This window comes from Vigna umbellata, chromosome 1, assembly GCF_029865625.1.
Source record: "Vigna umbellata cultivar VRB3 chromosome 1, Vumbellata_1.0, whole genome shotgun sequence".
NCBI classification, from domain to species: Eukaryota; Viridiplantae; Streptophyta; class Magnoliopsida; order Fabales; family Fabaceae; genus Vigna; species Vigna umbellata.
Genome location: NC_142165.1, coordinates 98,607,891 through 98,619,816, shown reverse-complemented (window position 1 = coordinate 98,619,816; position 11,926 = coordinate 98,607,891). Strand labels below are relative to the sequence as shown.

At 28.4% G+C, this 11,926-nt stretch overlaps 5 non-coding genes across 5 annotated transcripts; all 5 read right to left on the bottom strand.

The window, feature by feature from the left end:
* Positions 1 to 7,323: 7,323 nt before the first annotated feature.
* Positions 7,324 to 7,397, bottom strand: TRNAI-AAU (transfer RNA isoleucine (anticodon AAU)). Its single transcript has one exon. It is a non-coding gene; the product is annotated as a tRNA-Ile (tRNA).
* Positions 7,398 to 9,670: 2,273 nt separating this feature from the next.
* Positions 9,671 to 9,747, bottom strand: LOC124827164 (small nucleolar RNA snoR122). The gene has a single exon (XR_007027932.1). It is a non-coding gene; the product is annotated as a small nucleolar RNA snoR122 (small nucleolar RNA).
* Positions 9,748 to 9,960: 213 nt separating this feature from the next.
* On the bottom strand, positions 9,961 to 10,045 carry LOC124827158 (small nucleolar RNA R44/J54/Z268 family). The gene has a single exon (XR_007027930.1). It is a non-coding gene; the product is annotated as a small nucleolar RNA R44/J54/Z268 family (small nucleolar RNA).
* A 64-nt stretch (positions 10,046 to 10,109) lies between these two features.
* LOC124827153 (small nucleolar RNA R44/J54/Z268 family) lies at positions 10,110 to 10,196 on the bottom strand. Its single transcript, XR_007027929.2, has one exon. It is a non-coding gene; the product is annotated as a small nucleolar RNA R44/J54/Z268 family (small nucleolar RNA).
* Positions 10,197 to 10,447: 251 nt separating this feature from the next.
* LOC124827148 (small nucleolar RNA Z267) lies at positions 10,448 to 10,516 on the bottom strand. The gene has a single exon (XR_007027928.1). It is a non-coding gene; the product is annotated as a small nucleolar RNA Z267 (small nucleolar RNA).
* Positions 10,517 to 11,926: the final 1,410 nt, after the last annotated feature.

The window sequence follows — 11,926 nt, the reverse complement described above, 5'->3', positions numbered from 1 at the left end:
CCGTTAAACAATCTTACGTTTTCATCTTATAATTTTTGTCTTATCTAATTTTATTCAATTTTCACAAGCATAAAGGAATTGGTAATTGACATGGAAAAAAAATCAGAAATACTCTTATGTTAAACAATTTCTTACAAAAAATGATTTTATAATGAGTTTTTATTTTATAATTTTTGTCTTATCTAATTTTATCTAATTTTCACAAGCATAATGACATCAAAGGAATTGGTAATTGGCCTGAAAAAAAAAATCAGAAGCACTCGTTGTTAAACAATTTCTTACAAAAAATGACTTTATAATGAGTTTTCATTTTATAATTTTTGTCGTAATTTTCACAAGCATAATGACATAGGAAAGAATTGGTAATTGGCCTGAAGGGTTTTTTTAGAGATGATGATTCAACCTATGCAGATAAAATTAGAGAGGTTAGTGAAGATGGTGAAATTGAAGAGATCTTGAATGAACCTTTGCCTGAAGGTGAATATGTCAATGACTCAACTCTTTACAAAGGCAAATTTTTTAAAGGCAAATGTTTCTGATTTTTTCAATTGGGGTACAGTGGGGATGACAGAGAAAAGGTTGGAGTGAGAGAGATGAAAGAGAAAGGATTGAGAGGAATGAGACATGTGAGTAAGGGTTTGGGGGTTCTTGTTTTTTTTTTTTTAAGTTTTGAGAATGAAAATTATTAAAATACCCTTAATCTTAAAACTTAGAATCCATGATATATAAGGGTATTTTTGTCTACTAAAATCCGGTACACATTGCTAAAATGTACCAACTGAAAAATAGGCGTATGCGCGTTAGCAAACCCCTTTAGTTAATTTTAAAGCTTAATTAGTTATTTAATTCTCTAATTTATTGGTTTAATGTAATTTTCTTATTATTTTTTAATTTAATTTAGTTTTCAATTTCTTAAAAATGTTCAATTTGGTTTTAAAACTTTAATATCATCTTTGTACATGATACGTGTCAACTCATGAAAATTTATAAACTTTTTTATTTTTTTTTAATTTTTAAAAAAATGATCTGTCTAACATAGCATGATCATGACTTAATACTTGTGTTTATTTTTTAATTTTTTTTTATTTTTTTTAATTTAAAGAAATTTTGAAAAAGTTAAAATTTTTACTAATTAACATATAACATACAGAACTTAACGGAAAAAAACTAAATTAAATATTTTTAAAAGATTGAAGGACTTAATTAAAATTAATAAAGAGACTAAAATGAACCAAACTAATAAATTAAAAAATTACATAATTAATTAAGCCTAATTTTAACTAGATTCTACAATACGTCAATAAACTAAACATAATTAGGTGAGAAACAATATTTTTTTTCTAGGAATAAAAAATTGAAAGTTATAAATTCAAATTTTATTTTAGTATATAAAATATAAATTTAGCTATTTAATTTTTTTTATAGAAGTTACATTTTTTTAAACACTTGTATTTTTTTTTCTAACCTTTTGAAATTGATTCTTTTTCTTTTCTTAATCAAATAATCTATTGAAATGATGATAGATGGATGATCACTTTTGGTTATCATAATTAATGATTAGAGTAACCTCGTCTATATTCTATAAATTATACATTTTTCTTTAGTTTTTCAAAAGCTTTTGAGTTGAGAAAATGATGTTTCATCAAAATCAACTTTTGATTTCATGTTTTGAATTTTGTTTGGGTCATTAAAATTCTTAGGGTAGTTCTCGAAGTAAGAGAAACTTATTAATTAAGGACAATCCAACAACATTTTTAAGTTGAATGATTTGAAATTATGTGTTATATTGATGTCAAAATTGACTTTCTATTGAATTTTGATTGAGTTACAGTGGATTAGTAGTATATAATTAAATTGTTTGGAATAATGGCTTTTAACTAGATTTTGTATTTAATCAAAATGTATATTTTTATTAGTTCAACTTTATAATATTTTAAAATTGTTAGAGTACGCACTTTCATTGCATAATATAACTATGATTTTGATTTGATTGTAAGTTTGTGATGAGGTTCTGATACTATTATTATATTTTTTTTCAATTAGAGATCATGAGTAGGGTGTTGCTTCCTCCACCACCACATCTTTCTTCCTCCACCTCTCTAATTTATTTTAATTCCAATTATATCTTCAGATTAAAATTTTTTACTTTTACTATTTTAATTTATTTCAAATCTAGTTCTCCTACTTTACTCCTGTACTCAATCTTTCCATCTCTCATTTTCGTTTAATAATTTGTTTTTCGTTTTACTCTGCAACCCAATCTGTCTTCTCCGTTTAACTTCTCCTCCTCTGTTTCTTTCTTCTTCATTTTCTTTACATTATTAAAATACATTAAAAATATATTCAAAAATAATAAATCAAAACATTTAAATTAAATTATTAAAATATTTTTAAAATAAAGAATAAACTAATAAAAGAAACCCTAAAATAAAAAACGTAACTTTTAAACGGAGGTGACATCCTTCAACGGATGTCAACATCCGTTTAAGGAAAAACGGATGTCGACATCCGTTTTACCTTAAACGGATGTTGACATCCGTTGAAGGATTTTGACATCTGTCGAAGGATGTCTTAAAGGTTACGTTTTTTATTCTAGGATTTTATTTGAAGATGTCTTAAAGGTTACGTTTTTTATTTTAGGGTTTTATTTGAAGGTTTATTTGAATACGCACCTTGAGGAAGCAACACACACTGCACCACTCCACACACTGCACTACGAGAGCGACACTGCACCACGAGAGGGAGACTGCTTGATAATTCTTTCCACCACCACCAACCTTTGCAACTTGTAAAAGAAAGAGAGGAAGAAATATAATGTTAAAATGAAAGAAAAATATTTTACTCATGTACGGGACACTAGAATAGGTTATTAGTGGAATAGGTTGTTAGTGGAATAGGTTGTGAATGGATAAAATTAAAAAATAACCCTAAAAATAAAATTTTACTTAGGGGCAAAATAGTAAATGGGAGGTGGAGGGAGAAAGGTGTGGTGGTGGAGGGAGCAACACCCTCATGATTAACATAAAACATTTAGGCCCTATCTATGAGTTTTTTTTTTATCCAATATCTTATCCATTTTTTTCATTTTGATTTAATGTGTGATTGAGTTTGAATTTCTAAAATAGATGTAGTTTATAAGTTAATGGATTTGTTAAGATATTTAAATTTTAATGTTAGTCAAAGTCAAATAGACAGAAATATTGGAGAGGAGTCTATAAAAATCTCGTAAACTAAAAATTTAAGGTGAGAGTAAGTAATTATCAACTTAAAATGTAAGATTCAAATTACTGTGAGAAGTTATTACATAAACTATTTATATACTTCAATGGTTAGATTATCAATGGTGTATTAGTGATTTACAGATTTTTTAAATTGTTCCTCATTCTGTAAAGAATTGTATTTAGTCTTTTAGGTTGTTTAAGTAATTCAAAATAGCAATGGTAAAATTAAACTTAATTTAGTTAATATTTAAAATCGTTATATGTTATTTATATTGTGAACGATTAATGATTAAAAAAATATTATTATTATATGTTTTTGTGTGATGAGTTGAGTGTATGGAATAAGTATGAGAAAATAAAATGTGATTTGTTTTGGAGAAAGAAATTTTATACAGAAATTCTATTTTGTTGAATAGTGTATGCATTGATATACGAGTTTAGAGTTGGAAGTTATCCTATACTTTACTAAGCAACTCATATAAAGAAGAATGATGAAAGGATTAAGAATGACAGAAAGTCCTACTCAATGAACAAACGAGGAAAAAAAGTTGACCTAATGAGGAATGATATGTTATTGTTGCAATTTTATTGTAGATTATCTTTTCTTATTCATATAATCTTAGAAAAAACTTTAAGTTTTCTTTAAATTATATCTCTCTCTATCTTTTATTGATATAGTTATACCTTGAAGCAATTTTAATAACAACTTTAGATGATAGATTATTTCTTTTAAATATTATTATAAAATATCTTATTTTATTAATTTTATACTATTAAAAAGATATGTTACATTTAACCCATAAAAAACTTATCTTAGTCTACTTCAAAAATATAAATAATGGATCAAATTATTTAAAATTTAATAAATGAAACTAAAACGTAAAAAAAAATATGTTTTAAAAATGCTAGAAAAGAAAGGTAATGTATTTGAGAAAAAAGTGTCGAACTGAGAAAGAAGAGGGAATATGCGTATTTGATCCAATTGGCTGTGTTGTCTCCTTGACTATAGGGCATGTGGAATATTTTTTTTTAATGAGAATTGTGGCGTATCTTTGCTTCGCAGCCATTAAATATATTTATATCACCAATAATATGATTCATTATATGACTTTTAAGATTTATATACACCTACTTTGGGCTCATCCAAAGGAAGCTGGACAAAAAAATTAGTCACTAACACCAAAACAACACTACAAAATCGGAATATTATGCAGTTTAATCACGGAACTATCATATCTTGTAATACAAATATATATAATTTATAATTATATTACGAGTGTCTGGTCATTTTTTTTAAAATAAAGTAAGTATATTTGCTTAAGTTTATTTTAAATTTTATATTTTTGAGAAATAATTTCTATTTTGTTAGTAAATTGGTGATGATTTTTGAAATTGCTTTTTTCATAAACACTTGTTAAATTTATTTAATTTGATCCATTATTGCTGTCTCATTCAATAGAGCTTATATTTCAGCATTTGAAAATGGAATCAAACTACAACTTTTCACAAAACTTGAAACTACTGAAAAGTCAATACGTAGAGAATCGTATATATAGTTTATTGGAACAAGTATTTCCATAAATACTTTTAGAAGAAGAATAAAATAAAATTTTAGATAAACTTTATTAAAGAACTTACACACTAAAAGAACTTATGCTTAAGTTAATTTAGTTTAAGGATAAAAAAATCGTATTTATATTTTTAGAACAATTTTATATAAAAAAAGAATTGTCTAAACATTCGAAATTAATATTTAAACAACGAAGATTTGTAATATATTACAACTAAGAGGCCAAATATGCAATTAAATCTGAATATTACTTTACACAAAAGCAACTGACACCAACAACACTGGATAAAGTTAAACATTCATCCTCTAATTAATGCAAAATTCCTTGATCATATATGTCGAATTTCAAATTTGAGATTTTCGTGATTTGTCATAACCTTCCCAGATAATGGGGATTTATAAGGCAATGTTATTTCTATGTCTTTATTATGTATTGTGGTTTTCCGCAGTGTTCTAAAGCCATTTTTTAAGAGATCATCAAATAATTTGAACATGTTCATTGCATTTTGGCCTAAATCATAAAAGAAAAAACATATCTTTGGTATATTATTATTTTTTTCTAAAGAAAAAGTAGGATGCTAATTTGTTGGTTTTGATGAGGCAGCTTACATAAATATCTAATTAACCAATGGTGTGACGAAATGAAGAGGGTTAGGTGTTGAAAATAAGAATAAGTCCAAAGTGAATCATGGCACAAAATAACAAGTTCCCCTCATAAAACAAAGATAAATCAGACTTGATTTGAACAGCGAAGCAGATCATTGAAATACAAAATGCATTTTCCTTTTCCTTGTCATTTTCACCACAAAGTAGGATCTGCCAATTAAATTGATTACCTTTTATAGGCTTGGTGGGTTAGGCAAACTTATGAACATGCTAGTTGTATCATTTTTGTTGCGTACCTATAACAGTTTGCATGCACTAAAGTAAAATGTATGCAGAAGCTGCCACAACTTATGTCTAAATCAATTTTTTTTGTTTTTTCTCCGAAATTTTGGATGATTCATGTAGAGGTGATTAAACAAGTTCATCCAATTCGTTTAAACCTAGATTGATTTTGTGTCGTTTTTAACCTAGATTGATTTTGTGTCCTTAAAAACGAGCAAAATTAAATTGACATGTCACTTAATAATGGATTGAATTTTATAATTCGGTATGTCGAGTTATAGGCATGTAAGACTGATCATACTAAAGGGAGTTTATGTCAGATAGTCGAGTTGTTGAACAAACTGTCAGATAAATTGTTGGACTGATGTCGGACTATCGAGCTGTATTTGAATAATTTATTATTTATTTGAATATAACATTTCTATTTTAATTTAATGATGTTGGACTGACACGTTGGACTCAATGGAAACGAATTACTTACATTTAGTTTTGTTAATGATGTCAGACTGGTCGGATATGTCTATCAGACTTGACAAGACGAATTGTGTCGGACTTTTGAGTTGAAAAAGTAATTTTAATTCATTTTTTTGGATTGAGTTGTCGGATTGGTTCACCGACTCAACACTTTTAATTATCTATGTATTCATGCACACTTGAGTATTAAGAAAAACCTAAATTGTGTATCTCCAAATGATTTTAAATTTGTGGTAGTTTTTTAAACACTTCGTTTAGATAACTTGTAGAACAATGGAACATTCCCTGATAATTGGTGAGGGTAGGGAAGTTGTGAGACTTGCAAACAAGAAAGGGACTAACACCTAATGGAGTTGCATAGAAACCACTAAGGTTGGGATTTTAATATACAGATCGGTGGCAATTACTTGGCTAAGTTTTTATGGTTTTGCCATTTCTCGAAATTTTGGGTGGAAAGAGTACATGGTCCAACATTGAATAGCACAGTTTGTATAATTGAAGGAGGAGTCTATGAATAGTGTCGCATAATGTTTGAAAAGTAGAAACTAAATGCATGACTGTTAACCTACTACAAACCTGAAAAACTGTTGTCACAAATAAGTTTCCTAAATCCAAATAAATTATAATAACAAAAATTCTTTAAAAGTTAAATTAAAACATTTAATATTATGTAGGTTAAGAAATGAAATTTAATTTTGTCTCAATTTTATGAAATTAGACTCGTAAATTATATATTTTAAGTCCTTATTTGTTTATTACTATCACGTGTTGTTTTGTAAGTCAAACATTCATAAAGTGGGAAAATGGAAACACCACTACACAGTGAGTGAGATCAATTATTACTAGAAAGAAAAGTTGATATTGGTTTGTACTTTTTTACCTAATGTCTTGTACGATACATTTTCTATTTGGATTTTATTTTTTTATTTTGTTTTTGGATGTCATTAGTTGGATTGAAATTTAACTTTTTTGACACTGGAATGTGTGTTTAGCAATAGACACAATATTGTACTAATATTTTATCTAAAAATGCATATAGTATCATAATATAAAACATACGCACATGTAAACCAGGTCGTACTAAAGAAAATATTCATGAATAACATTTTTCTGAACTTCCTTATAAAGGAATACGGACAATCATGTTTAAGAATAATTTATTTTAAAAAATGGCCCATGCAGGTCTCGAACCTGCGACCTTCGCGTTATTAGCACGACGCTCTAACCAGCTGAGCTAATAGGCCATTTGTTATTAGTAATATTACATTTCTAAATGGATATTAAAACATTTTGTCAAATTTTTAGAAATAGGTTCAGATATTTTTGGTATTGGGCTTAACTGTTCCATGAATTCATTCATGATTGGTGCCTTTTGGGCGTACGTTTATTCGATCAACGAAATGTGAATTTCACTTTGTTGCAATTTTTTAGAGTGGTAATGGCTGATGAATTTCGATAATATCTTAATTTATTATTATTGATATTATTCAATCGTTGATTCATTCAATAGTTCTCATGCTGCACTATTTCTTTTATGTTTTAAAATAAAAAAAGTATAATTCATGTTAGTAGAGGTCAAAGTTCTCTCATTTAATTAAAATACTGCCTTTATTGCAGTTATTAATATGTGTTACCACTGCTAAAGCTAAAAAAAACTATTCCCATTTTTTCATCAACACAGTTTTCAATTTTAATTCAATTAATGAGTTGTAAAAGATTAACGGAATAATAGCGAGTTAGATAAACACATAAATAATGTGTTTGTTAGTATTTTAACTCTTGACAAAAAAAAAAAGTTTATCTATATGCTAAGGATTTTCACTAATATATGTTACAAAAAGAGAGATAAAATAAATTAGTGATCAATTAAATTAAATTTTTTTATTTACTGTGCTTATTTGTAAAATTAATAAAATTTATGACCAGATCAAAATTTAAGTTTAGGCTAATTTTGTTAAAAAAATAGCATTTAATAAGCTACTTATACATAATCCCAAGGATTATAATCATCAAGAATAAAACAAGATTAAACAAAAGAACATAAACTCGAATCAGATGTTGAAACTCCTTTCATCTCTTTTTGTTTAGTAACATATTGTAACCTATTTTCTCCTTTGTTTCTTTCTTATAAATTATTTTCCACAAAGATCCTCTATCAAACTGAACTCATCTGTCTCAAATAAAAAATTTCCGATTTATCACCAGATAACCCCACGTTTGTAGAACAAAATTTGATCCAATAGAATTCAAGGATACATTTCTTAGATATAAAGATGGTACTACTAAGGTTTGTTGATTCGCACGCAGAGTATATAAAACTGCTTATGTCAATAAATGTATTATTTTATGAACATTTGCTTGTTACAAGCATTCCCCGATTATCATACCCATTTTTTAATTTTTACCTTCAACCACGGACTGACCCATAGACACATCATACCATAGATAAACTGATATAGAACTGCAAATGCCCAGCAATTCAGAGAGTCTATCTGATCAATTTGATTACCACATTATCAGATGAAATTACATTTGACCTTTTCGCCATGTTTATGGTTTGCATTTAGGGGAAAAAACAAAATTTAAAATATTTCATACAATACACCTTAAATGGACGTGTAAATCGTAAGTTAGAAATCATCATGAAAAAGGACAATCGACAAGCTAAGACAATTCCCTGGATTATGTTAGTTTATTTAAAAACATTATAAAGCATATAACTAAACATTAACATGTCTAACCAAAAAATGGTCTAGTTTTCACAAATTAGGCTAAGCTAGGTAATGAAACCAAAAAGCTGAGTACAAAAAGCTTACAATTACCCAACATACCAAAAGTCAGACAGAGTAAAAAAATATAAACTACTACAAAATAAGAACTATTAAATTTTGATTATCATATTCCAAAAGTATATCTGCCAACGTGTGCCAGAGACTTTCATCCAAATCACAACCACTTTCATTGCATAATCAAAACTTTGGAGAGATTACAAGCCTTCATTAACACCGATATAAACATTTTATTTCTTAAGATGCACTTGGAGCCCGAATTTGATCAAACTTCGACAAATGCATCTTCAAATCTCCGTTCTCAGAGGCAATCACCAGGCTCGTAAAACACAGACAATAGATTCAAATCTAGAGTCCAAGGAAACTGCTATTTTGATGGAAACGGCAGTGACTTTATACAACAAATAATCTCAATACATGAGAAAAATGCGTATTTGACATGGACAGCCGAGCTAGAGATCATTCAACAGCCACAGCCAAAAAATCCAATGAAACAATTCCATGGCAGTTGGTAAAAGTAAAAGAAAATAGTATACAGCTGCATTCATCAGAATGATTTAACTTTTACGCGAAAATCATTAAATAGGAAATAAGAAAACAAAAACCCAAATCATCACGGAAAAACCAACAAAATAAACCCACTTAGAGAAAGAATCAATAGTTAAAACATAAGTAATTCGTATCAAAACACTGGGTGATAGACAAAACGACTTAAAACCAAACAACATGGCCTCAGAGGTAGTGACAATTAAGATATCATCATAAACACATCTGATAATACGTGCAAAACGATACATCATTGGCCAAATTAATACTACAAATATCAAATATCAATATTACACATACACTTACCAACACAGCATTTAGAGCACGCTACCCCAAGATGGGGTTATATCAAATTAAATAATTGTATAAAATTCCTCATCAGTTAATAAAAGTGATAAATATTGCACTTAGACACATTGGACCATCAAAAGTTAACTTGTTAATAATCTCAGTCTGTATCATGAAAATTGGTTATGCATCAGAGAGATTCCCAAAGACAAATCATCATCCTTAGCATAAGTACTGATGTCCCTGTCTAAGTTATCGTCACTTGCAAATCGTATAATGGAACTTGAAACAACCCGTGCAAATACTTCCTTAAAAAGTTACAAAATAAACACAAACGCATCAGAGAGATTCCCATTAGACGAAGTCAACATTCTCCTTTGGAGTGCTGATGTCCCTGTCTATTTTTTCGTCATCTGCGTATGACTAAAACATTTAGAGTCTCTAATTGTGATCTTTTAATATTCACACTAGACAGCAGAAGCTAGATCACAAGCCATGCAATCGCAAGCAGTAACTTAGAGCAACAACATCACAATTGCAATTCAATCATGCTAAGAAATATTACAAAAACAATAAAAAAAACAAAACAAAACAACAGAAGTTTTAGCAGCACTAGTGTAGCAAAACCATTAAAAGACTTTACTTTACGAATCATCGAAGAAGATAAAGCTAATGCCTCAGATCGAAGTTTATATCATAGAAATGAATCTCGGAGTATATTTAACACCATCATAGGCAAACAGCAATTAAAAGCAGGTGAATTGAAATGGGGAAAAATAGATAATGAGACAAAACGAATAAGAGATGGATGAGAAGAAATCCTGACGGAAATAGCTGCCGCTGCGAAAGTTAGGGTTTTAGAACAATGGCTTCGTATATATAGAGAGTGAGAGAGGCGGTAGTATAAATTAGGGTATAGGTGACGGAGCCAGTATGTTTCTTTCACTCTTTTTAAATCCTGACAGCTGGATGAACGCGTTTTACCACCTTACAAATTCATTATTAATTTTTTTTAAAATGTGTAATTGTAATTTTTATCATTCATTCCTTTTTTAATTTCAAATTTTTAAAAGATAGTGAGGTTTAGTTTTAATATATAAAAAGCTATGCTTATATTTTTTACTCAAAACTCTTATATTATTAATTTTATTTAAATATTTATAATGAATTGTAAATTTTTTTAATACATAATTTAAAATTGGAAAATGACATTTGAACAACCATTTTTGACAACATTTAGACACGCGCACACGTGTCAAAATCTGAGTGGTCCAGTTGGAAAAATTAAATGAAAATGGACCACTCAGATTTTGACACGTGTGCGCTTGTCTAAATGTTGTCAAAAATGGTTGTTCAAGTATCATTTTCCTTTAAAATTTGGCATCTTAATCAAAATGGAAAAAAGTTATAAAATTGTATTCTTAGAATGAGAAATTTAGATAACTTTTTACTTTAGTTCAAATTTTGTTAAAACATGTTTGGGAAAGATGTCACCACGTGTTTTTGATATATGTTACCACATGGTATTCACATACGTCAAATTAACGTTAAAGAGTATGATATCTTTTAACTTTAAACTAGAGCTGTCAAAACGGGTAACCCGGCCCGACCCAACCCGACCCACCACGGGTTGGTCACTTAGTGAGCCAACCCAACCCGGCTCATTTATTAGCGAGCCGAAAAAATTCAAACCCGACCCGACCCACCACGGGTTGGTGGGTTAAACGGGTTGGCTCATTGGCTCACTTAATTAACTTCTTTTTCACTCTCTTCTTCCGAGATTCTTATAACATGTTATTTTGATCGATCAAATTGAAACAGTAATAATATGATCAATTAATATAAAAGAAAATGAAACAAAAGAAATATATTGTTATATATATTTTAAGTTATCAAGTATAAAATTTTGCCAATTTAGTTTAATGAGACATACATAATTACATATAGCCATTAACAAAAATATATAGCACAAGATAAAACTGTGATGCTTGTAGATAGGTCTAAAAACAAGATAAAACAAATGATATATTCTTGAATTATCCAATCTATAATATTATCCATCTATTAAATTGGAGTCCTGAATGAATAAATCCATAGGATTATGCTCTCTTGAAGCATCTTCTTCTTTATCTCTATCTACAATACAATAA